Source organism: Chrysemys picta, chromosome 14, assembly GCF_011386835.1.
Source record: "Chrysemys picta bellii isolate R12L10 chromosome 14, ASM1138683v2, whole genome shotgun sequence".
Taxonomy (NCBI): Eukaryota; Metazoa; Chordata; order Testudines; family Emydidae; genus Chrysemys; species Chrysemys picta.
This window is the reverse complement of record NC_088804.1, coordinates 25453820-25479191: the sequence shown is the minus strand read 5'-3', so window position 1 is coordinate 25479191 and position 25372 is coordinate 25453820. Positions and strand designations below refer to the sequence as shown.

At 41.8% G+C, this 25372-nt stretch overlaps 2 long non-coding RNA genes across 7 annotated transcripts in view; one reads left to right on the top strand and one right to left on the bottom strand.

The window, feature by feature from the left end:
• Positions 1-25372, bottom strand: part of LOC122173910 (uncharacterized) — a 193903-nt gene that overhangs the window by 97610 nt on the left and 70921 nt on the right. Inside the window, exon 2 of one of the 6 annotated variants that reach the window (XR_010592588.1) lies at positions 12867-12931. The exons of the other annotated variants lie outside the window; for them this stretch is intronic. This is a non-coding gene — a long non-coding RNA (uncharacterized LOC122173910). The remainder of the gene's footprint in view (positions 1-12866; positions 12932-25372) is intronic. 6 annotated transcript variants of the gene reach the window in all.
• Positions 863-6792, top strand: LOC135975620 (uncharacterized). Its single transcript, XR_010592590.1, has 2 exons — positions 863-1089; positions 5204-6792. It is a non-coding gene; the product is annotated as an uncharacterized LOC135975620 (long non-coding RNA).

Genomic DNA, 25372 nt, shown 5'->3' with positions numbered 1-25372 from the left:
TTACAACTAGTGGAGACAATTGTGTTAGGGAAAATTGTCCAGCTGCACCCTTAAGAAGCCTTACTCTCTGGGTCTCAGAAAAATGCGGTTTCTGGTGGACATTTCAGGGGAAAAGGCACACTGCAGACAGCTACTCTCTCACAGTCAGACTCCTGCACTTATCCTCCAACGTCTCACACTGACAGGCACACTCAATGCTACTCTTAACAAGCCTCTGTTGATTGAGTCTCCTCAGCGCAGCTGCTTCTGACAAATAAGTGTCACCCCTTTTATTTCCTGCTATTTGTTCTGTCGGAATGTTTAATGGTGGTCAGCACATACTGTATGTGTGTCACACATGAAGAAGAGAGACAGATGGTCTTGTGGTTATTAAAACGAGAAATCTGGGTTAAATTTCCAACTCTGCCACACATTTCCTGTGAATCCTGAGGGAAGTCATTTAACGTTTCTGTGCTTTGTTTTCCTATCTGTAAAATGAGGATAATGATACTTCCTTTCTCCTACCCTTTTTCTGTCGTGTCTATTTTGATTGTCAGTAGTTTGGAGCCAGAACTGTCACTTGCTATGTGAATGTACAGCCCAGCACAATAGGGCCTCGGTCTTGTTTGGGCCTCTAGATGCTACAGTAATGGAAGTAATAAAATAATAATATATACAAGTGTGGGTTAAATCTCCTCAGGATAAAGATAAATTGGTATTTGTACCAGGTTTTATTTGTTCATTACTATGAAGAGTCTAATTTTGACACATTGCTATGAAAATTCTTGTATGCACCTTTTTATATTTGGTAAAGCAGAAACAAAGGGTTAAGGAGAAATAGAGCTTGTATTTGACAAGATGCTTTATATGGTTTGCTTCTTTAATTCCTCCCCCCGTCCCTGCCAATGTTTCAAGTTAGAACCATATTGTTCAATTTTTCAAGAGCATTTGCCTGAGGCATGGCACATTTTTTTTCACCTACGCACATGTCTTTTTTTTTCAAAGCATGTATGTGCTGTTGTGAATGCCATTTTCCTTCATTAAAATTGCTAGATCTTCAAGACAAGCAAGCACAGATTACCATTCCTCAGCTGAGACGGGGTCTGCTATGTGAGTAGTCACTCTGAGATTCTACAATTCAACCTTGCAAACCCTAAGCTATTGTATGTGCCTTCTTAATGCCTCTCATCATGCTATATTTTCTTCTCTTTTCACTTGGAATCTCTTACCATTTCTAAAAATATCAAAATAGTCTGTCTTGTTAAATATTAACAAAGCACTATAAATACATACTTTAAATTTTGACAAATTTGCTCTGTGTAATCTTTAACTAATTCAAAAATTAGGGCTTTTGCTTTAGAAAAAAAAATTAAAATCTCCAGGCACAATTACAAACTCACAGAAGTTTGTTTTCCAGCAACAGATAATGCTGAAATTATGTTGTGGCATGACAAAAAATCAGCATTGATTTATTTTAAAGAGGCTTTGTCTAAAAACCATCATATTTTGCCCCAAAATGAACAGACACGTATTTATATTTTTAAGGGACAACCACTCTGTATGTTATTACACTGATTTATTAGTTATCTGCTTTTCATATTGATGGCAATATCTGTATTTCTTCAAGCAGTGGCTTTTAGCTTCCATACATGACTAAATTCTCAGTAAAGTCCTTACATTATTTGCTCGATAGCCTGAAATCTTCAAACAGAGCTACTTAATGACAAGAAAGAATTGTCTACACTTAAAACGTTGCAGCTACACTGCTGTAGCACTTCAGTGAAGATGCTACTATGACTCAGCGCAATTAATCCACCTCCACAAGAGGCGATAGCTATGTTGATGGGAGAAGCCCTCCCTTTGACATAGCGCTGTCTACACCAAGGGTTAGGTCACTATAACGTAGTTATACTGATGTAAGTTTGTACTGTAGACTGGCCTTGCTCCCCGAGAGGTAGGGTGACCATACGTCCCATTTTGGCCGGAACAGTCCCTTTTTTAAGCCCTGTCTCGGCCGTCCCGACTTTTTTTTCCCCCCCCAAAAGGAAACATTTGTCCCGTTTGCTCTTGCTGACTTAATCAGTTGGCAAGACCAAATGTAATACTGACAGACCCCAGTCGTCGGTGGGTGGGATGGAACCTCTGGAGCTTACTGCATGAGCCTCTACTGCATGAGCTAAAACCCAACTGGCTGTTAGCTAAGGCTGTAGAGCAAACTCATTAATCTCTCTCTCTCTAAGTGGTCTCAGTGCCACTAGATAGGACAGAACACCACACGCAGGAGGTGTGTGGGTTATACAAACAGGACAAATGCCCACTTTTGTCAAAAAAGTGGGGTGCGGTGCAGAGGAACATTCTGGGGGGGAGGGGAGATGAGCAGAGATGCCAGCCCCCCCGTAGGGACGAGGCAGAGCTGGGGGGGGTGTATCATTCCAGCATGGGAGGGGGCAGGGTTCCAGCTATGGGCGACAGCCTTGCGGTGGGGGTGGCGCAGTGTTTCAAGGACAGGCAACAGCCTCGCGTGAGGGAGGGGCTGGGAGGGAATGTCCCGTTTTTTCTATGGGAACTATGGTCACCCTACCGAGATGTAGTAGCTATGTGAGAGAATTCTTCGGTCAACCTAGCACTGGCTATACTGTGGGTTAGCTTTGTTTAACTGCATTGCCCAGGGTGTGGTTTTTTTCACCCTAGTGATTTCCTAGTGGAGACCAGGCCTGAGTTTCATAATAGTGCAAATAGCTTCCATTTACTCAAGTGAATTCAATGCATTAAAAAAAGAAGTGCAAAAGCAAAAATAATTTCTAGACATTATTTAAGGTTAAAAAAAATCCCCAAAAGTCTTACGTTTATTCGCACATTAAATGCCCTAGGATAACCTCTGGCCCATAATGTCTGAGGTTTGGTTCAATGCAATGACTACACAGATTAGATAAGTAATTGACAGTTTTGCTTGCGCATGCATGCACATACACATAAAATACATTCTTCAAATATAAAAATTATCAGTCATGGATCTGCCTTCAGATGTTTAGAATCATAGAATATCAGGGTTGGAAGGGACCTCAGGAGGTCATCTAGTCCAACCCCCTGCTCAAAGCAGGACCAATCCCCAACTAAATCATCCCAGCCAGGGCTTTGTCAAGCCTGACCTTAAAAACCTCTAAGTTCACTACTGAAGCCATGGAAAATGCCTGCTTTTCAGATCTGTGGGCTGAGTTTGCAGTGCTGGCACTTAGGGCTGGGCAGAAAACAATAGTTTCATTTCACAAAAAGTGTCTAAGTTTTGAAATTTGATTTTGTTCCAGTGCAGAACGAAAATGAGACCTCTTGATTTTGGGGGAGAGGGAGGGAGAGAGAGACCCACCCACCCCAGAATAGGCAAGAGCTTGGTGGTTAGGGTACTCATCTGATGAGGGAGACCCAGGTTCAAGTCACAGCTCCAGATTAGGGGATGGCTCGCTCTCCCATCCCCTGCCAAGACCTGAGAAACTTCCATATGAAATATATTGTCAAAATCAACCCATTTCTCTGAACCATCTGTTTTATTGAAGTGTTATTTTTTGACGGAACAAAAGTTAAATTGAAAATGTTTCGACCAACTGTACTGGCATCTAGAAAAACGACTTTTGACTTCGGAGCAAATTTGATATGAAAATTGCCGATGGAGGATAAATATGGAAATGAAAATCAATATGAGCCCTTAGCTTCCATTAATGTGCTCAGAACCGTTGAAAACCAGGAAATTTATCGACATGCCTGAATATGGACATTAGACACCCATTTTTGAAAATCTTGGCCTTAGGGTCAAATGCTGTCCAATCCCTTCTCCACCGGTGGGAAGGACTCCCAGCAGAAAATACAGGGTGGGTCTATTATGCAAAAAGGGAACAGGATTTGTAAAGAGATACACGGGGTGGTGCATCCTTTGCATATGGCAGGGAGGACTGAGCAGCAAAAGAAGGGAAGAGAGTGGAGGGTGGAGCAAAGGAAGATTTGGAGCCAGAGGCTTCAACAATGCACACATCCTCTCCCCCTTTTCCTGCCAGCTCCTGGAACACCACTCAGCTTGTTGGGCCCAGGAAAGTGGATTTGGGCCTTTTCTAGCACTTTGGCTCAAAGGATTCAAAGCACTTAAAATGATAATTAGTTCTGCCTCATAACGCCCCTGGGTGGCAGACAAGTACCATTATCCCTCTGTCCTAACGTCCAGTCCCTTCATTCTCTCCCTTTACTGGATATCAAGAAATGAAATGACAAGGCTCCTGTGCAAAGGGCTAGTGCATGAGGAGGCATCCAACTGCTCCCATTACTATATTGGATTATTTTGAAATATAATAGAAATACATTGATTTGTTTGGGGTGGGGGGAACAGACAAACTGCCATTTGACTTCATTGGGAGCAAGACTGGGTCTCCATTCTGTAAAGTCATCCTTGAAACTTCTTTGAAACAGTCTTTCTGTTGCACACTATGCCCTCATTTCATTATTTCCCTTTCCTTCTTGCTCTCTTAATTGCTCCACATATTTTATATGTATGGAATCAAAAGCTCATTATTTTATGCAGTCAGTAGCCAAAGAAAAAGACATACTAATTTTCTCAGAAGTGATTTTGACTTTAAGTAAAATTAAAAGCCTTTTGCTATGAAATGTGGGATTCTCTTCAATTATTAACTGTTATCTGGTAACTTATTATACAAGATAAAATTAAATGACTTGGGCCATTCACTAGCAATGGTCATTTCATGTGGCATTGATTCGTGTCCCATTTGCCATAAGTAATTTTTATTTGTTAGATTTTCAGTTTTCACTAGTCCATTGTATTAATGGTCAGTCTAAAGGATCACTGGATATAGGATCCACTTCCCCGGATCTACTGGATTTATAATCAGATCCTGCTAGTACTGAATTCAATGGCAAAACTCCTATTTGTTTCTAGATGGAGGAGAAGCAGTTCCTTAGACATCAGATAGAGGGGACTAGAGAAAGTACAGCAATATAATAGTGTAATGATTATTGTAGACAGCACTCCACCAAGAGGGGGTGTTGTATCTTTAGCTTAATGCTAAGTTGTCTTGTTTTCATGTTATGTTGTATCTCATGGTCGGGAAGGGATTGGTAGGAAGTTTCAGACCTGCCTGTGTGTGCTGGAGTTGTTATTTGCAGTGTCACAATAAATCCTTTGATTTCCATAAGCGAGTATTACAATACTAATAATCTTCTACAGGTCTCATCCCAGATGTTAATGTCTTTCCAAGCAAACTGGAAAATGATGGAGTATCTTGAAGTAATAAAAGATAAAGGAACCAAAGGAATAAACAGGACAAATGGTCTTGTCTTAGACAAATCTTTCAAGACACCGGCTGTATTTTAGCATGATGGAAATGAATAAATATTATTGGTTTATTGATGAGTTCATACAACAGAGAGAAATTTCTGTTGAAAGGAGTATTGCCAACCACAAGAGATCAAAAATCACGAGTTAGATCCAAAAACCCATGAGATGGCCCAAAAATCATGAGATTTTTAAAACATGATCAAACCGGGTTTTTTAGTTTGTCTGTTTACTTTTTAACTCTCCTCTACACTTTTGGCTATGTGTGATCATTTCAGATTGAAAAGTCAACCTGTTATGCACACAAAAATGTATTTCCCTCCCTAACTGTTCAGATGGATACTCCATTTAAACTCTCCTCATCCCTATGATAGGGGACCTTCCATCCATTTCCTATGATTGTCTTGACTCCCCCACCACCCACACACCCCTCCTCTGGCTTGCTGCCTCCTGGGCTTCTCCCCTTCTCTGGACCTACCAACACCACCTCACTGACTCCTCCCCCTCTCCTGACACATTTCTCCCCCCCCGCCCACGGGCTTTTCTACCCAGATTCCAAGTAGAGGAGACGTTCCAAAGCAGTGGGAGGCCCTGAACCCAACTGTGCCCACAGGGCTGGATGAGCTTCTTGCATCATCACGACAGCTCCTCCTGCAGGCACCAAACTCCTGTAACTTGCAATCAGTTTCTCTGGCTGTTTGGAGGGGACTCGCCCTACCCACCACTGCCCCAATCTGGGGATCTGCTATCCAATCCCCTCCATCTCCAACCCCATCACTATCCTCTGCCCCGCAGCCTCTTTTTGGCCCTACATCCACCTGCACTCCATTTCCCTGCAACCCCCTAAAACTGCCTCCTGCTCCCCACACTGCCTGCTCCCTCTCACATTCCACATTCACTTTTCACAGAGTCTCTGCTGCTCCTCAGTCCCTTGGTAACTCTGTGAACCATAGAATGGCAACCATTTTGCTTGTTGGTGTGGCTGCAATCTCATTGAAAATAGTGGGAGGTAGCAGACAACTTTATTAAGGTCAGCCTCACTTCCACATGCAGATAGACTGTAAGGAACTGGCAGCCACCTTGCTCGCTTCAGCCCCAGGTAACAGTAATAGCAGATGGTGGCCATTTTGAAAAAGGAAACATTTTTGAGTTGGTATCTTACATCATGTTTTCACAGTAAATAGGTAAAAAGCCACCCCCCAAATTGCTGGAATCATGATAAAATCCTGAGAGTTGGCAATACTAAGAAAGAGATCATGATCTAGAGAATTTTTAATACAAGGATATTTTAAGAAACTCAGAAGTGGACATTATTTCTCTCTCTGGTGTATTCCTACTATTTGGAATGTCATAAACGTTCCTGAATACAAACAAGCCTATTGCTCAATATCTGAAAAGGTTACCATTCCCAGACAGCAGATTGGCTTGTGATGGTCAAACAGACTTCCTACTAGCATGTTATGAAATAAAATAATCAATTAAACTGCTGCCTGTTGTTTGTCCTTGAAAATTATAAAATGCGTATCTAGTCGAATCATCTCTACTACCCGCAAATAAACACGGTTTACTTTTAATATAGCAGCAAAGATTGTTGTCTAGGTGGTGGGAACAAAGGTGCTGTTTTTCTACCGGATTTCATTTAAGGAGTTTTTATTTGTATTTAAATACTTTAAATATCTGTACAATCTTATCAAACTGCCCAACCAGCAGTGTACTTTTAGTTGGCTGAAAAAGAAAGAACTGGGGCCAAAGCTGGTGCAACCTAGTGTAACTTCACTTAAGTCAATGGAGTTATGCCAGTTTACACCACCTGAGGATCTGGGCCCCAGATGTTTAAAAAAAAAAAAAAAAGATGTTTCCAAGTCGCAGTGTGGTCAAGTTTGGTTTGTTAACAGAATTTAACCAAACCTTCTCTCAGCAACTAGGACTGTTCATCCCATACACTACATGCTCTAGAGACCAGTGTTTCTCAAATGCGGCCACCATGGCCGTATGCAGCTACCGGGGGCTTTTTGTGTGGCCACAGCCTCCTGGGTGGTGATGGGGGGAGGGGGAGCAAAGCAGTGGCCCCTGCTATGGCTGCCAGTAGGGGTTGGGCCCTATCTTCCTCTGGAGCCACAAATGCTGGAGGAGCAGGCAGGCAGCGGGACTCGGGCTTCAGATCTGAGGTGGCAGGCTCCAGCTGTGTGGCAGCGGACTCCATCCCCTGGCCACGGGCTTTGAGCCCACACCCCGGCCCTGGCCCCAGGCTCACTCCCCCACCCCCAGCACTGCCTCCTCTGGTCCCAGGCTCTGGCCGTGTGCTCTGACCCCCAGCTGCAGGATTTTGGACTCCACCCATGGGGCCACATGATCCAACCCCGGCCCCCAGCCATGTGGCAGTGACTGCCGGCCCCAAGCTCACCACCACTCCCCACATTGTCCCTGGCTCCCACTGCGTTCTCTGGCCCCGGACTCACCAGGCTGTGAAGCTGCAGGGCTCCGGTCCCCGAATCCACACACACACCTCATCTGGCCCCGAGCTGCCACCCTACCCACCTCCCCATTCAGGGCTTAATTTGTCCCCCAGCTAGCCAGGGCTGAGTAAGTCTATTGTGAAAAATGATATTTGTATGTTTGTTAATATCACTTTTCACTGCCTTCCTGCTAGCTATCAAATCTGCTGCTGTGAAAAGTGATATTAACAAAATACAAATATCACTTTTCACACAGACTTACTAGCTAGCAAGTCTTACAAAAATAAGCAACCAGAAAAAGCAAAAGAAACAACAAAAAGGGACAAGAACATGCAAAACACATAGGAAATGGGGAAACACCGGTATCAGTTTTAGGCAATTATAAAATAATACACATGTATACTATATACGCATATACAAGTGAAGATAAGGGACCAGAGTGGACTTGCCACACGTATGTGTGCAAGGAGATGGCCCAAGAATCCTTCACCCCACATTGATCCTCCTGTGCTCTGGCTGGGCACAATAGCATTCCCACTAGCATACCTGAAGTGTCTCAGCCATCCCAATGTGGGCAGGGAGGGATGGCCACGCCTCCACCAGACAGAAGAGAGATCTTGAGAGACGGTGCACATTGGGAATTCTATCCCTGTGCATATTGGAGCTGTAGATAGGACTTGCTTCACGAAGTAGATAGGACTCACGAAGAAACCCTCGCCACAGTGGTCTCACTTAGCATCAGCTCTTATATGGGCCTGTGCCTGACAGGCACAACTGAGGCCAAAGTTTACAGAGGGAATTCTGTTCTTTCTTCTGCCTTGGTTTACCAATTAGTAACCCTCTCCTACCTCAGAAAGACTCCAAAAGCTCTTTACATAATCACTCATCTATAGTTCACATCCCTACAGAAAATCCACACATGCGCACAGTGTTCTTTACAAAACTCTTCACCTAGCAAATTAAACACTATGCTGTCTATCTAATACTCATATGAGACCACCTCATCCATTTCAAGTAGCAGTCTCTTCTTATTGGAATACTAACATTCCTCCATCTTCTCATTACACATGGAAGAATAATAGAAAGCCATCCTTTATTTTTAAAATTAGTTGTATCCTGCAATACTGAAAAAATATTTAGCAGGAATAATTGTAGCAATGATGGGGATATATAATCCCAGATTTTAACTACCTCAGACCAAATGTTTAGTTGTCAGACATAATAAGATCTTATGCCTGAATACCTCCTTTGCCATACTTCCAACAGATAGCATTGTCTTTTCCCCCACATTTAAACAGACGTGATGGAGTCAGATTCCAATTAGTTCTGTTCACTAAGCCACATAAGCTCGTCTTCTACAATAAATTCTTTATCAAACCATCAGTTTGTTTTCTTGCTTAATATGGCAGACAATAAAATAGCGGGGGCTTTGAGTTTCTTTCCAAAGTTCACAAGGTATGTTGGCTTGTACATACATGCTATAATGAGGAGAAATAAAAAATGTTGTAACAGCCTTGAAAGTGATCCAGAATGAGCAAAACGATATTCAGCCCTACTAATTAGTGGAAAACAAACATTGTTCCTGAATTACCAATATCATAAACACATTGCATGCAGCTTTGAATAATAGGCGGCAAACAAACCACATTGTAATTCTTCAGAACAGACATGCACATTTTGTAGTTGAGGCTCCCAAAGAAAAAATTTCTTTCTTTCTTTCTTTCTTTCTTTCTTTCTTTCTTCTGAGAGAATAGGGATTTGTCAATATACCCTCCCTTTAGTCATACCAGCATCCAACTTTTGAATCCTTCTCTTATCACATAACTATTTGAAACAGTTGAACAGCTAGACATAGATTTTATAATAGTTTTCAAATTATTAAGGGGGCAGAAAATGACCCACGGCAGGGTTGAATGATTTGTTGGATAATGTATTAAAACACAGTTCACGCTGGTATACTATTAATCTTTGGGTACCAGGGGTTAGTGTTGTATAATGCACTAATGACAACTGCCTGAAGTAACTTTCCTTATGTTTGTGTTCACAATAAGACCATATTTTACTAGGAAAAGCAGATAAAAATTATTGTCCTCTCATAAATAAAATACAGTACAAGTGTATAAAGGCTTCTGTGTGTGACAGCAAAATTGGTGCATCCTCCTGAGTTCGGATTCTCAATCCTGTATGTGGCTCAGCACCTTTTAGAAGGTCCTTAGCATCATCAACTCTGACTGAATTCAGTTTGCAGAAGGTGGCCTCCAAAGTTTGGCAAGCCTAGTGGCTTGAGTAGACTTTCTCCATCACCATATAAAACCTCAGGCAAGAGTAAGGAGTCACCCACTTTCTCGGCTCTAATCAGAAGCCAGAAAAGGATCTTTTCTTATCCCAACTCTGAAAGCACTTTTGTCTTTTCCTACCTCTTTGCTCTCTTTCCAATTCACACACTTTGCTTAGGATTGTATTGTGTGATTTGCCCTGCAGGGAGGTCTACAACTAACCAATAAAGCAGAGAGGCACTTTTGCATGGTGCCCTTTTCAAACTCACACCTAATTGGTTGATATTTAAATAGTCAGTTCCAGTTAAGTCTCTTGTCTGTAAACAATATGAAAAGAGTGAAGGAGACAGGCAAGCCAAACCTTTTGACACTCTGCCAGCCCAGCAGGCATCTGAAAGGAGTTTTCAATTTCACATCAACTTTTTTGTTCCAAGAAAAAGAGAACTCGCACTTTATTTAAAAGCTGTTGCAGTTATATACACTGTCTTAAGAGGAGCTTATTTTACCTAGATTCCTCTAATTTTATACAAGAAACAACCAACTGACACAAATTAAAGACCACAACACTATTCCACCTTTATGCCTCTTCTCACTCAGGCAAGGTTTTTATATATGTAAATGTACTGGAAAGGTTTTACATACAATGTTTTAACCTATTCTCAAATGTATTTTTAAATTGGACTCTAGCATCCTATTATTTAATATGACGCCAAACTCTCCCCTACCTTTTATCTTGGGCCAAATACTATCACACTATCTTATTCAGTGATGCACATATGGGCCCAATTCATCACCTGCCTTTAGTGGTTACATCAGGGATTAATTGACCCATTAAGTTAAATAGGGACTCTGCATTTTTAAAAACAAAACAATCATATCAAACTTTATTTCCTAACTGAAAGTCTTCAAGCCTCTGCCAAACTAGATACAATTATTGGGTTCAGTGCAGGAATTATGGGGTTAAAATCTAGGACCTACAGAAGGTCAGACTATATGATCACAAATGGACCCTTCTGGCTGTAAAATCTATAAATATGCAACAAATTTCACAGCCACTTTCCTCTTTTTCCATTTGCTTTTTATAGTTATATCTGATCAGTTCGTTCATAGTCTAGCTGATCAGATGCCCTAATATTTATTTCCTCAGTTTTAATACACAAAATAACTCCAGTCTACTTAAATGCCAAACCTTTCTAATTATTGTCTAAATCATAATAATACTCAGCCCCATTTAGTGTTTTTCATCCTTAGATCTCATAGGACTCTTAAAAAAATTAAATATCACCAGCAGGCAACTGTGTAACTTGATAAAAAAGGTACCTGTCAAAACACAGATTGGATATTTAGCACCTAGTACTCTGCGCCCAAAAACATTCCTACTGAAATAAACAGGGCCATGACAGAACATAAGAGACTGGCTCATCTTCAAGAATGCTTCTAATCCAAGTATGTGCTCCTATCACTCCCATTTTTACTTCTGAGTAGGCTTGGCAGAATTAAATGTTTATTTTTTTAAATAATTGTATTAGGTAATATTGGTTCATTTTAAAGCTTTTTATTTGTATTGATTTAAAATTTCACAGTTGTGCAAAATTATGGATTTTAAGCATGTTTCTATTTTTATTTATTTAATTTTTCACAGGTGTGGAAAATTAAGGGCGGCAGACAGTGATTGTTTAATTCAAAAAAAGCTTTATAACTGTCAAATCAAATTGTCAACATCATATGTCAAAATATACAAAGCAAATATTATTTAATAAAACTTTAATGAGTTTGCAAGCAGCATTTCTCTTACTTTTCCTATCCATACATTTTGATTATCATCGATGGAAACCTTTTGTTGGTTTGTATGTGTGCAGTGAAATTGGTATTTACCAACATTTACTCATAAAAATCTAATCCTTCCAAGTCTACTGTCCTCATTGAGTTAATTTAGAGCACCTCCTTGGATATTCTACATGCCTTTTGTGGACTTTTAGGTATAGATGTTCTTTGTATGCCCTCATTTTAATGGCTGTTTTGTAATTTAGAAATGCTATTAATCTAGCATGGGTTAGTCAAGTTCTGTTTAACCCTTTTTATTCTCTTCCTAGTTCCTTTTTTCCCCCCAGGGCTAACAAATCCTCCTTAATAACTAGAGGTAAGCCTCCTCCATAAGGTTAATACGTATCTTGTCTTTAAGTCATACTAAATACAGTGATCCAAAGTGTTCTACTAAACTGTACCCCAAGCAGCACCGACTCCTATATTATAATGGACATCACACAGCTAAGTATACTGAGTTCCACCTTGGTTGCACGCACTGCCAGGAAGCAGATGCATGCTAAAGGGGTATGCTGGAGGAGCCAGAACATAAACTCTCTACCACTTTAAGGACAGTACCCCCAAGGCAACACTATATGATTTTTCAGCTGTTGGTCCAGCTTAGGCCTTAGTACAGTTTGAGTAAGTTGCCCCAGTGGGTAGTAAGTCACACAGAGACAGATTACAAGAAGGAGATGGTCCAAAGAGCAAGTCTCCAGATGCCATCCCAATTTCAGTGCACAGCAGACACACGCCACAATTTATATCTGATTCTTGAAAACAAAACGTGATGAAGGAAAAAGCTGCTCAGAGAACTTCAGGCACAGGGAAGCCATTCTTATCAGCCATGACACTGTGAGGAAAGTCCAGCAGCTGCAACCAATCCCTGCAGCTACCAACTACGGACGAGAGAAAAGAAAAGCCTGAGACGATGTCAAGAGCAGAGCTCCTCCACCAGTCAATTCATAGCTAATTCATGTTTGTGAATCGTAATTGCTAAAGTCAATTATTCACTGTTACCTTGTATCAGAAAACATGGTACCACCATATGCGTTTCATTAGAGATACTGGAACATCAACTATACCTGTAGATAGCAAAAGAAATATTATTACCCATTTATACCTGCTTTGGAAAGTAGAGTGACAGGGGACTGATGTCTAATAAAGCACAAGTTTTGTCACATATTTAAAGGATAAGTGGCACCTAGAAAGTCACCATCCCATCAGCCAGCCCATTGCTTAGCGGTATGTCAATTCCTTAAAATACAGACCAGTCCTAGCTCCCATATTCTGAGGGTTGGCCTCAGCTTCAGTGCCAGTTAGAACTGCTATCACTTGCCAACAAAACCAATCAGCTTTGCTTCATTCCCTCACCTTGGGGAGCAGAACCAGCATAATCTTCTTTGTTCTCCCCCAGCCAGGGAGCAGCACCAATGGCCTCGTTCTGGCTACCACAGCAGCAGAACAGCACCACTGAGCAGCTATGCTCCTCCTCTCTCTACTCATCTCCCTCGTATGTCCCTCCTGTCATGGGATGACACTAATTTTAGTCCCAAAGTTACCTATGGTCCATACAGATTTAAAATTCTCTCATTTTTATTGCTGAAAAGTTTTTACATTAGTAATAAAGAGTTGTGAACCTATGGTCACAGAGAATTATTTATATTAAATAGGATGCATCCCACAGCATCTTCCATTTATGTGTCTCTGGACTTCAGTGTTTGGGCTTGTCTACATGGCAAAGTTTTATCAGTTATGCCAGTATAATTACACCGGTACAGTTATCTCCCCATAGTTATAGTAGTATAACTCCCAGTGTGGCCACTCTTATTCCAGAATAGGAATGCCTTTTAGGCTACGTCTTCACTACCCGTCTGAATCGGCGGGTAGAAATCGATCTCTCAGGGATCCAATTATCGCGTCTCATCGGGACATGACAATTGATCCCCGAATTGATGCTTGTACTCCACCAGTGCAAGTAGGAGTAAGCGCCGTCGACGGGGGAGCCGTGGAGGTCGATTTGCCGCTGTCCTCACAGCGGGGTAAGTCAGCTCGGATACGTCGAATTCAGCTACGCTATTCGCATAGCTGAATTTGCGTATCTTAAATCGACTCCCCCTCCCCCCCGTAGTGAGGACATAGCCTTAGAGGTATACCATAAACCCTTTCAAAAACAACACAAACTGAACCTTAGTTTAGTTACATCATATAACTTTTCCCATGTAGACAAACCCTTTGCCACACACTGCGTCCCACATGTGGGCCATGGCAGATTGAAAGGATTTCTCTGGAGGGGGTGGTAATATGCCTGTAGGAATGCAGTGCTTCATATAGACAAGTATCATAGAATCATAGAATATCAGGGATGGAAGGGACCTCAGGAGGTATCTAGTCCAACTCCCAAGTAGTTGTGAAGTTCTGGGTTCCCAAGGCCTGCCAATTCTCCCACCCCCTTACTCACACTGAGCAGTACCTTGCTCTGCGAGCAGTCCCATCAATGGGAAAGACTATAATTTGTATTTAAGGAGGAGGAAATATATACCAGCAGTCAAAATAGAGTTAAAATGGCTTTTTTTCTCTTCAAAGTATACCAAAAATTTTAAGGGTTTTGTCACTGGTATGATACCCTCATTCTGCAGATGACCTGTGTTCTTCACCATTGGCTGTGGCTTATAGCCGATTATAATTAAAGAGGTTCCCTGAAGTCAACTCGCTGGCTGTTAAGCAAAGGAGAATAAAGGATGAGCACCTGATTCTATTTGCAGGGAAGGTTTGTGGGGTTGTTTTGGTTTGGTCTGGGGGGAGGAAATAGGGGTAGAAATTCATGGCTTTGAAATACTATGTTACTGCAGATGCCTCCATTCCCCCCTCTTAATATGAGGATAGTTATACAGAGATGATGCAAGGATGGATTAGCTAATGAAGCAACCCCTTACATGCAATTCCATACAGTTGTGACTGCTTGCAACAGTGGTCAGTTTGGGGAGGATTCTCAATTGGCCTCACCAGTACCTGACCCAATACTCATAGTAAAACAGGGCTTGTCAAATGCACTGCTCCCCCAGTCATAGAGAGAATTAGGGTTAGAGCCACTGTTAGAACCCAGGTGCTCCTGGCAGCTGTCCTTTGTACAGATCACTGGACAAAAACTTCCCTCACGATATCACACGGGAGACCCAAGTTCAATAGGTGGCTGCAGTGTCTGGTTGTAGCCTTAGGGGGTGGGGGCATTGGAGAGGTGATGTACTCAGCTAGTTTCTTCAAGGGAGGGTGTGCCTTGAATCACTCAACAAGAGCTTTCAAACCAATTAAGAAGAGACACTTACAGGCTACATTGTATTTACAAGACGTCCTGTCCTTTCCATTCATTTTCATCTGAAAGGGCAATAGCTGTGCCAGGTCCTTAAGGATGTGTATGTCAGGCAAAGCTGGGGAAATACAGAGGGAATCTTCTAGAGATCAGTCAGGGAGCATCAGCAATACACACTTTTCTCAGGATCAGTTAAAGTGGATAAAAGATCACTGAACAAAACACAGTGATCATTTTGTAATGAAAGAAAAGAAAGAAAATTACCCAAGGCAAAATCTCGAGATATTTAAAATAAAATAGCTTCGTCTAGTGCTGATCATGCAAAACCTCACTCACACAAATAGTCCTTACTCATGTGAGTAATCCCATTGAAGTCAATGGGAATAATCACATAGATAAATATGGATAATTTTAATCAAGTACATACATGCAGCATCTTATTGAACATTGAAAGGCGTTCACCTTTCGAGGAGAGGAAAGACCCTATTCGGACACAGACTGGCTAACCTAGTGAGGAGGGCTTTAAACTAGGTTCGACGGGGACAGGTGAGCAAAGCCCACAGGTAAGTGGGGAACATGGAGACCGGGGAGATGGGTCGGAAACGAGAGGGAGTGTGGGCTATATTGGCAGAGAGAAAGGAGAGTCAGGACAAAACTGGGAGGAAAGATCAAACCAGTATCTTAGATGCCTATATACAAATGCGAGAAGTATGGGGAATAAGCAGGAAGAACTGGAAGTGCTAATAAATAAACACAACTATGACATTGTTGGCATCACTGAAACTTGGTGGGATAATACACATGATTGGAATGTTGGTGTGGATGGGTACAGCTTGCTCAGGAAGGATAGACAGGGGAAAAAGGGAGGAGGTGTTGCCTTATATATTAAAAATGTACACACTTGGACTGAGGTAGAGATGGACATAGGAGACGGAAGTGTTGAGAGTCTCTGGGTTAGGCTAAAAGGGGCAAAAAACAAGGGAGATGTCATGCTAGGAGTCTACTACAGGCCACCTAACCAGGTGGAAGAGGTGGATGAGGCTTTTTTCAAGCAACTAACAAAATCATCCAAAGCCCAAGATTTGGTGGTGATGGGGGACTTCAACTATCCGGATATATGTTGGGAAAATAACACAGCGGGGCACAGACTATCCAACAAATTCTTGGACTGCATTGGAGACAACTTTTTATTTCAGAAGGTTGAAAAAGCTACTAGGGGGGAAGCTGTTCTAGACTTGATTTTAACAAATAGGGAGGAACTCGTTGAGAATGTGAAAGTAGAAGGCAGCCTGGGTGAAAGTGATCATGAAATCATAGAGTTTGCCATTCTAAGGAAGGGTAGAAGGGAGAACAGCAAAATAGAGACAATGGATTTCAGGAAGGCAGATTTTGGGAAGCTCCGAGAGCTGATAGGTAAGGTCCCATGGGAATCAAGACTGAGGGGAAAAACAACTGAGGAGAGTTGGCAGTTTTTCAAAGGGACACTATTAAGGGCCCAAAAGCAAGCTATTCCGCTGGTTAGGAAAGATAGAAAATGTGGCAAAAGACCACCTTGGCTTAACCACGAGATCTTGCACGATCTAAAAAATAAAAAGGAGTCATATAAAAAATGGAAACTAGGACAGATTACAAAGGATGAATATAGGCAAACAACACAGGAATGCAGGGGCAAGATTAGAAAGGCAAAGGCACAAAATGAGCTCAAACTAGCTACGGGAATAAAAGGAAACAAGAAGACTTTTTATCAATACATTAGAAGCAAGAGGAAGACCAAAGACAGGGTAGGCCCACTGCTTAGTGAAGAGGGAGAAACAGTAACAGGAAACTTGGAAATGGCAGAGATGCTTAATGACTTCTTTGTTTCGGTCTTCACCGAGAAGTCTGAAGGAATGCCTAACATAGTGAATACTAATGGGAAGGGGGTAGGTTTAGCGGATAAAATAAAAAAAGAACAAGTTAAAAATCACTTAGAAAAGTTAGATGCCTGCAAGTCACCCGGGCCTGATGAAATGCATCCTAGAATACTCAAGGAGCTAATAGAGGAGGTATCTGAGCCTCTAGCTATTATCTTTGGAAAGTCATGGGAGACGGGAGAGATTCCAGAAGACTGGAAAAGGGCAAATATAGTGCCCATCTATAAAAAGGGAAATAAAAACAACCCAGGAAACTACAGACCAGTTAGTTTAACTTCTGTGCCAGGGAAGATAATGGAGCAAGTAATTAAGGAAATCATCTGCAAACACTTGGAAGGTGGTAAGGTGATAGGGAACAGCCAGCATGGATTTGTGAAGAACAAATCGTGTCAAACCAATCTGATAGCTTTCTTTGATAGGATAACGAGCCTTGTGGATAAGGGTGAAGCGGTGGATGTGGTATACCTAGACTTTAGTAAGGCATTTGATACGGTCTCGCATGATATTCTTATCGATAAACTAGGCAAATACAATTTAGATGGGGCTACTATAAGGTGGGTGCATAACTGGCTGGATAACCGTACTCAGAGAGTTGTTATTAATGGTTCCCAATCCTGCTGGAAAGGCGTAACGAGTGGGGTACCGCAGGGGTCTGTTTTGGGACCGGCTCTGTTCAATATCTTCATCAACGACTTAGATATTGGCATAGAAAGTACGCTTATTAAGTTTGCGGATGATACCAAACTGGGAGGGATTGCAACTACTTTGGAGGACAGGGTCATAATTCAAAATGATCTGGACAAATTGGAGAAATGGTCTGAGTTAAACAGGATGAAGTTTAACAAAGACAAATGCAAAGTGCTCCACTTAGGAAGGAAAAATCAATTTCACACATACAGAATGGGAAAAGACTGTCTAGGTAGGAGTACGGCAGAAAGGGATCTAGGGGTTATAGTGGACCACAAGCTAAATATGAGTCAACAGTGTGATGCTGTTGCAAAAAAAGCAAACATGATTCTGGGATGTATTAACAGGTGTGTTGTGAGCAAGACACGAGAAGTCATTCTTCCGCTCTACTCTGCTCTGGTTAGGCCTCAGCTGGAGTATTGTGTCCAGTTCTGGGCGCCGCATTTTAAAAAAGATGTGGAGAAATTGGAAAGGGTCCAAAGAAGAGCAACAAGAATGATTAAAGGTCTTGAGAACATGACCTATGAAGGAAGGCTGAAAGAATTGGGTTTGTTTAGTTTGGAAAAGAGAAGACTGAGAGGGACATGATAGCAGTTTACAGGTATCTAAAAGGGTGTCATAAGGAGGAGGGAGAGGACTTGTTCACCTTAGCCTCTATGGATAGAACCAGAAACAATGGGTTTAAACTGCAGCAAGGGAGGTCTAGGTTGGACATTAGGAAAAAGTTCCTAACTGTCAGGGTGGTTAAACACTGGAACAAATTGCCTAGGGAGGTTGTGGAATCTCCGTCTCTGGAGATATTTAAGAGTAGGTTAGATAGATGTCTATCAGGGATGGTCTAGACAGTATTTGGTCCTGCCATGCGGGCAGGGGACTGGACTCGATGACCTCTCGAGGTCCCTTCCAGTCCTATAATCTATGAATCTATGAATTAAGGCCTTGTCTTCACTGCAGGGAAAAATGTGCTCTTAATTTGAACTAAGATAACTTAGCCAGCTTGAGGTAAAACCCTAGTGAAGACAAAACAGTTAGTAGTTTTCACCTGCCTTGTCTTCATTAGACTTTTACCTCAAGATCAGGCTCCTGACTTTTAGAGGCAGTATTGCCTATTGCAGGGGTCGGCAACGTTTGGCACACGGCTCACCAGGGTAAGCACCCTAGCGGGCCGGGCCAGTTTATTTATCTGCTGACGTGGCAGGTTCGGCCGATCACGGCCCCCACTGGCCGCGGTTCGCCGTCGCGGGCCAATGGGGGCGGCGGGAAGCGGTGTGAGCGAGGGATGAGCTGGCCGCGGCTTCCCGCCGCCCCCATTGGCAGGGGACGGCGAACCGCGGCCAGTGGGGGCCGCGATCGGCCGAACCTGCCTTGTCAGCAGGTAAATAAACTGGCCTGGCCCGCTAGGGTGCTTACCCTGGCGAGCCGCGTGCCAAACATTGCCGACCCCTGGCCTATTGGAATGAGCATGGGAGTAGCAGCCAGGATCTCTGTGACTCACAGTCTAGGTTTGTGCCAGTCACTGCACCACTCTGTCTCGGTTTTCCACCTGTAATGTGGGGTTAGGATCCCTAGCAAACAAGGTGCTACAAGCATTAGTGTTTGTAAAGTGCTTGGAAGATATAATGGACTATAAAAAAGAAAAATCCCATGACCAACAACCTACATACTTTTCATGAATCTTTACATGTGACACAGATCCGATCATAACCCAATTTACAGCTGACTATGAAATGATTAGCACACGGTGAAATTTTTTAACCAAAAGATTTTCCCACTGAAAAATGATGTTTCAATTAAGATTTTTTTTCATGGAAAATGTAATTTTATTATATTTGAATGGGAAATTTCAAAACAAAAATTTTCAATTTATTTAAAACTTTGTTCTGGAAAAAAAGAAAAATTTCAAATAAAAAATTTTCTGTTGAAGTGTTTCACAAGACGGAAAGACCCAAATAAACATTTTTGCACAGCTCTAGAAATAATCAATTACTCTTTAGAACTTGTTTATAAAAATCACAGGCAAATAAGACAACAATGTGAGTCCATTTTTTTTATGTTACAGCTTAATATGCCATTACAATGTTTAAATCTTATTATGCACTTTAAAATTCTAGTGCTTAATATGCTCTGATTGGGGTTTAACAAGCCCTTTAAAATGTTAGTGTTAAGCCACCAAATCAAACTGTGTCCAAGAACTAACAGCCTTAAAAAAAAATTCTCATTCTCCACAACCTAACCCTAATAAAAACAAAATCCAGTCATTATGAGTTTATATCATATATCAGAATGTTTTGACATCCTTAATGACTAGGAGTTAAAAAGTTGGCTTAACTCTATTTGCTAGTATGTGCTTGTTTGAGTGTAGGAGTTAAGGTTAGTGGTTTTCTGAAAGCCTTAAATAACAAAGATAATAAGGATGAAAATCATGCATTTTTATCAGAACCAGTGTCTGGAATCTTATTGCCTAATTTAAAGGGCCAGCTGTATCAATCTTTGAATCATTAATAAAATGTCAGCTCAGCCTCATGCAATGTGACATGGTGGGCAAACTACCTGAAGTGAAAGTAATTTGTGCTCAGGGACCAAGCCAGTAAGGTTTGGAACAAAAATCTTGTTAACTCCCCACCTGTATGTTACAGCAATAAGGACACATTTGCAAAACAAGTGCCTCAGCGTGTGGTGAATAGCACTAGTCAGGAATTTTAAAAAACAACATTTTTTCATTGGAAAATGCCAATTTGTTAGAACCAAAACTTTTTACAAAAATGAATCAATTGCAACTAAATTTACACCAGGAAGGTTTTTTCAGGTCCGGGATGGAATTTCAAAGAGAGAGGGAGAGACTCTGGGATAGAGTCTGCTGCCCTTACTCAAATGAGTAGTATTAAATGCCAGTAAATACTCTGGGGCTGAGGACTTCCTAGTATTAAAGAGTTGTTTATAGTCAGTATATTGGAAATATTTTTATTTATTATTTGAAAAGGAACACCATACCAAAGGGCACCTATCCAAAGCTCTAGAAGACCTTAACATATATTTCAACAGATCATAATACAGAACTTACAAAACCCAAAACCAGATTTGAATGATAAAACAACTGTAATAAGACATTCAAATTCAGGGCCTAAGTTTTACGCCATGTAAAATAATGGGTATACATAATAGGCATATGCAACAGCTCCCATTGCATATATAATACCAGTAATTGTGCACAACATGTTATATTTATCATCAGCCTGATTCTTCAATCTGTCACACTAGTTTAAGACAGTGTAACTCCACTGAAGTCAAATGAACATTTGTGCAAATATGCATCCACATCCATATTTGTTTGCCTAGCCATCTTGAAAGCTGTAGGTTTGGGAGACATCCAATCTGGGAACAAAACAATGCAACATGACTTAGTTGACCGATCGCACCATGTGAATACTGTGGTGAATTATAAATAGCAAATATTCAAAGTAATATATGAATATGTTTGCACAAACTATTCATCAAATAATGTCAAATAAATAAATCAGTAAAAAGCTAAGTCTCCACATGGATAATTAACAGGAAAATGGGCCTAATTTGTCCAATAAATTGTTTGCTAAACTAGTTTGCTCTAAGCTTTAAGGGGAATTCTGCAAGTGCATAATTGTCAAGGGGAATGTTAAAAATAATCCAAGGTATTTGCTGAGAATTTGGGTTGTATTTCATGCAAGACACGGTCCCCTCATCGCAGACTATCTCAGGCAGTCTAAAACTTCATGCCCCTCCCCCATTATTAAAAGAATGCCTGGTTGTGTGTTTTAAACACTCACACCCCACTGAGTTAAAATAGCACTCCATACTGTATCCTTATTTCTCTCTAACTGACATGGAGAATCTCTCTTGCCTTTGGTTCCTCTCTTTTACGAACTTCAGGAATGCTGTATTAGGAAACTAATGTTTAAAAAACCCTTTGTGGGCTAAAAGATTCTTTCCCCATCACTTGGAGCTTTCTGTTCTGCTCATTTTTAATGTATGTACATTGGAAGGCTCCATTTTTTTATTTTGTATGTACTGATTGTCTGCTGCTCCTTTGTATTAATTATACAGTGAAAATGCATTTCCATCCTGGACGCCAACTGTTAATGTTTAGGTCTAGATTGTGCCCTTGGAGATTTCTGGATGGAGTAAAAAGGACATGCTGCAGGCAGAGGTCACAGGGAGAATTCCTTCTGACTCAGGATTGCCAACCTCAAGCATGTAAAAATTATGAGTCAGGCCCACCAAAAATCATGAGATTGGTTTAAAATCATGGTGTTTTTTAAAGTAATAAATTCTGGCTTCATTTAGTTGGTTTCTGAGCCTTGAAGTTGAACTTGCATCTCATTTTCAAGCCTTTCTTTGTAACAAGGAAGGCTAGAAACTCACTTCTTTTTAAATGGTAGCTGAGATTCTCTTGCTATTTTTTCCCAGAAACTGGGACCTTAAGAAATACACCAAAAAACATGAGGCTTGCAACAAAATTGCAAGAATTGACAGTACTGCTGACTCAGCATTGCTTCTAGGGGCTTCGTCCCTAGCAATGCATAGCAGCGCAGCAGCTACACTGCCATTGCAGCATGCTCCCTTGCAGCGCCATTGCAGCGTGCTCCCTTCTGTGGAGGAGAGAGCAGTGTCTCGGCTCCAAACTTCCCAGCCCCTTTTTAGACAGGAGAAGGCAGGACCCATGCCCTCAGCCCCATTGGACCTGTCCCCAGCACAAGAGGATGGGGAAAAGGATCCTTGCACTCTCCTCCATTGTCCACCCATACAAAGCCCAATACATTCCTTTCTTTTTGTGCTCCTTTCATATATGCTGCATCCACCTTCTTAATTTATTTCAACACAGGGGACTTCTATGTCCGGCCTCAGTTGCAATTTTGTGGAGACAGCTGATCAGAGTGAAATCCTGGTGGGAAGGCCTATGGAAGCTTGCACAAGGGAGAAGATTGTGGAAATCTGAACATTTACTTTGCGCTGCCGTCAGAACTAAAATCCATATCACTGTCTCACTCAGACAAGTATGCCATGTAATTATATTCCCTGCGCTGAACAGAGGTAACCAATGTTTAGAAAGGGTGGTCTGGTGCTCCAGGATGACTCTCCTTCAGGGACAACATGTAAATATTCAGCCTGACCAGTCAGGCATGGGGATATCAATATAGTTGGGAAGAGAACTCCTCCGGAGCAGCCTGCTAGCTGTGGCACTGAATGATGGCTAGAAAGTTAGCTCCCTCTTCTGGACTCGGTCAGTAAAGACAAATAAAATGTGTTTATCGACATGTAGCTTGGATAGTTTGTAATAATGAATCAATGCTTCTTATGCTTTTCTTTTTTATATCACAAGCCTGGAGACGTCAGATGGAAGGTACTAAAGCCAAGGGCAAATCATGGTCCCTGCACGCAGCCAGAGTAACTGGGCTGTGTATGCTGGGAAGGCCCATCGACACGGAGCCTGGGAATGAAAAAAAACCTCACTTCCAAAAGTAATGAAACAGCAGCTAAAACACTCTACAGCCTGGATGCAGGAAGTCCCCACTGAACATAAATCTATGAGGCACATGGAGTGTGGATAAGGTGACCAGATGTCCTGATTTTATAGGGACAGTCCCGATTTTTGGGTCTTTTTCTTATATAGGCTCCTATTACCCCCACCCTCTGTCCCGATTTTTCACACTTGCTATCTGGTCACCCTAAGTGTGGACCTCCTGGGCAAAGTCCCACTATCCGCACTAGTGTCACTGCACACAGGGCCCTCTAACGGCCAAAGGTTTGCCCCTCAGTCCTTATGCAAGCAAAAATCCGAGTGTAGTCTATAGCAGGGGTGGCCAAACTGGGTCGTGAGCCACATGCAGCTCTTTTACCATTAAAGTGCAGCTAACAGAGCCCCCCACTCCCCACCTCCTAGTCTGGGAGAAGGAAGCTTGGGACCTCCGGCTTGCAGCGCCATGGTGGTTATGGGCTTCTGCCCAGTGAGGAGAGGGGTCTCGGGGCTTCGGCCCTGAGGGCGCGCATGCTGGTGCTTGGGGCTTCAGCAGGATCGGAGTTGAAGCCCTGAGCCCAGTCGGGCACCTCCCGCAGGGCTGAAGCCCTGAGCCCTGGCAGGTATGCCCCAAATCTCAAACTTCTGAAGACTGTTGTATGTGGCTCAGAGGGTGAGAAAGTTTGGCCACCCCTAGTCTATAGGAATTTGGCCTGAATAGGAAATTGTAAGGACAGCAGGACTGAGTCCTCATTGTCTAAGTTGTGAATCCAGGTTTTTCTAGGCATACAGGGTAGTCAGTAGTAGCCTTTCTAGGGGTTCCAACATGTTACTTAACCTTCTTTGCATAAAAGCTGTAATATTGCAAGTTTGTTCTCACAGAATTTCCAGACCACATGGAAACAGGAAGCACCAGAAATCTCACCAGAGACACTATTCTTCAGAGATCTTGAGCTCAATTTTGCAGACCACAGAAGTTAAGAATATTCAAATACATTTGAGATAAGCACATAGAAATGTCTGTGTGCTCATCTGAACCAGACATTTGTGGTTTACCCTTCACTGTGGGCCTGATCCTGATTGATCTGAATTAAACAGCAAAAGTACTATGCAATCTCTAGTGTTTTGCCTTGGCATTATGAAAATGCACACACAAGACTTCACATGCCTAACTACAGCCTTTATTAATTGCAGAATTTGGTCATTTTGAAAAACAATTCTCTAGTACCTTCCATCTGAGGATCTAAAACATCTTTACAAGCATCAGTGAACTGAGTTTCACAGCGCACATGTGGGTCCTGTTCTCCCTGTTTTACAGCTGGGGCACAGAGCAGTTAAGTGCAAGGAGGTCCACAGAGGGTAAGTGACTTCTCCACGATCACATAGGAACTGCTAGGAATAGAATATAGGTTTCCTGATTCCCAGTTCTGTGGTTTAACTGCAAAAAATCCTTCCCCAGAAGAATGCACTTACTGTAACAGCATTGCAGGAGCATCTTAAGAGGCCTTTTTGAAATTTGGAATCTGTGTTATTGGTGAGAGAAACACTCTCTGTTCCTCGAAACTCCAGAGCAATGGTTTTTAAATTCATATTATCACATTTATACATTAACATGCACACAGAGAACTAGGGGTGTACTTGTTTATACAGTACTTGGTGCTGTATAAACACTTAGGAAGGCAAGGTTCCTTTAGTCCAGTAGCTCAAATCCAGCTAAGTTAATTAATAAAAGTTGTTAACCTGTGTGTTGGTGGTCTCAGTCCAGTGCCTATTGGACAGGTGTTTATATCACAAAACCACCATCACTTCACATGCTTTTTGGCTGTTTCAGCAGACACACCAAGGACTGCCTGGGTATGTAAACTGTATTACTTTTTGGCTTTTACATATGAATTAAGGATGAGGCTATGAAGGGTTATGTGTGGTTCTGGTGTTGCTGTCTATCCGGTCTGCCCTGCTCTGTAGATAAAAAGAGCACAACAGTCTCCTGTGCTGTCACTCTGGTAGCTTTTATGTGTTCTAAGACACACACAAACACTTATAAGAAATGTAAACAATAAAAAAATCTATTTTATACCACTGCATCTACCTGAAGTATTTTATGGACAAAATTATACCTTGCTATTTA